Below are 1,914 nucleotides of genomic sequence, written 5' to 3'. Positions count from 1 at the left end.
CATGTTAGTGTCTTGAAAGCTGTCATTTCATATATTTTGCCTATTATTTTTGTTGTTGTTATTTCGGGAAGGAGGGTAAATCTAGTTTCTGTTCTTACATCTTGACTGGAAGCAGATACTTCATTTCTTGTTGCTATAAAATGTTCTCTTTCTTTCCTGTCATCTTTAAAGAAAGCACCCTGGTTTGTTTTAACCTTCTCAACCAGTAATTATTCACCATGTTTACTTTTCTCTCTCTTTTCAACAAACATCACTTTTGTTATTGATAGTAGAGTCTCCTTTTCCCTATATTTACTTTCACACAATTGTGTTTTAACTTTGTGCCACAAACATGATAGCTAGGTTTTCTTAGATTCTTCCACTTGAAACTATTAGTTATGTATGAATTTCAGTTACACTGCAATTTAACATTACAAAAATATCAGCCTACTATAATTTTATTTTTGTACTTTTTTTAATTCCTTCACTTGTAAATTTTCCTCTGGAAATAATGTTTTCTCTGAAATGAACAATAGAAATTGACTTCTTCTTTGTTTAATTGATATTAATCTAGCTATTCCATAAAAGAAACACTTTGAAATTTTTATGGAATGGAAAGCTGTATTTTCTGTTTTATAACATAAAACAAAGAAAAAAACAACACACTGCCATCGAATCAATTCCAACTCATAGTGACCCTATAGCACAGAGTAGAATGGCCCCATGGGGTTGCCAAGGCTGTAAATCTTCCCAGAAGCAGACTGCCACATTTTTCTCACATGGAGCAGCTGGTGGGTTCGAACTGCAGAACTTTTGGTTAGCAGCTGAGTGCTTTAACCACTGAGCAACCAGGGCTCCCTTTTGTTAACGTAACTGATAATTAATCATGAATACTGACTTTTGAGGAAAACATGAATTGAAAATTAAAAAAAGGGAAACTGTCTTCCTATTGTGTACAGAGAACTTAATTTAGGTTTTTAATCTAAAGAGTGTGGGGACAAATTAGTGTTTCTCTGAATTCTGCATATTGTTTTACAGGAGTTTTTCCAAACTGTAATAAACATAGGATGTCAGTCTATGCAGGAAATATTCAAGGTACATTCAAGGATTATAATTTTTATAGAAAATAGATAGTAATGGAAGCATGACCAAGCTTGAACAACCAGTTATTTTATCCTTTAGGCTTGGATATTTATTCATATTTCAGTCGCTACATAGGTATAAGGCCATGGAATTTTAGAACTGCAATTGATTTTAGGGATGTTTCTTATGGATCTGGAAAAATGTAATAATTGATGTCAAGGGTTTTAAAGATATACAAATTCCAATGTAAATCAGATTACATTCTAAAGATACAATTTAAGAAAGTATTTGGAATTAAAGGAGCACTGGTGGTGTAGTGCCTAAGGCATTTGACTGCTAATCAGAAGGTTGGCAATTCAAACCCACCAGCTAGCCACTTTGTGGAAGGAAGACTGGGCAATCTACTTCCATAAAGATTTACCACCTCAGAAACCCAAAAGGGGTCACTATGAGGCAGAATTGACTGGCATAAAAAGCACATTATGAAACACTGAGGAGCCCTGATGGCTCAGTGGGTAAAGTGCTCAGCTGCCAACCAAAAGATGGGCAGTTTGAATCCACCAGCCACTCTAGGAGAGATAGATGAGGCAGTCCACTTCTGTGAAGAGTTACAGCCTTGGAAACCTTATGGGGCAGCTCTACTCTGTCCTATAGAGTCACTATGAGTCAAAATTAGCTCAGTGGTATTGGCTTTGGTTTGGAATGAAGCAACGTAATAAAGATCAATTATCTGGCCAAGTTTCAAAGTATATTTAACTAGTGTATTTAGGAACTCTGGTAGCATAGTGCCTAAGGCACTTGACTGCTAACCAGAAGGCTGGCGGTTCAAACCCACCAGCCACTCCTCAGAAG

Source organism: Orycteropus afer, unplaced genomic scaffold, assembly GCF_000298275.1.
Source record: "Orycteropus afer afer isolate SDZICR_OR568_19922 unplaced genomic scaffold, OryAfe1.0 scaffold00073, whole genome shotgun sequence".
NCBI lineage: Eukaryota > Metazoa > Chordata > Mammalia > Tubulidentata > Orycteropodidae > Orycteropus > Orycteropus afer.
This window is presented reverse-complemented; position numbering follows the sequence as displayed.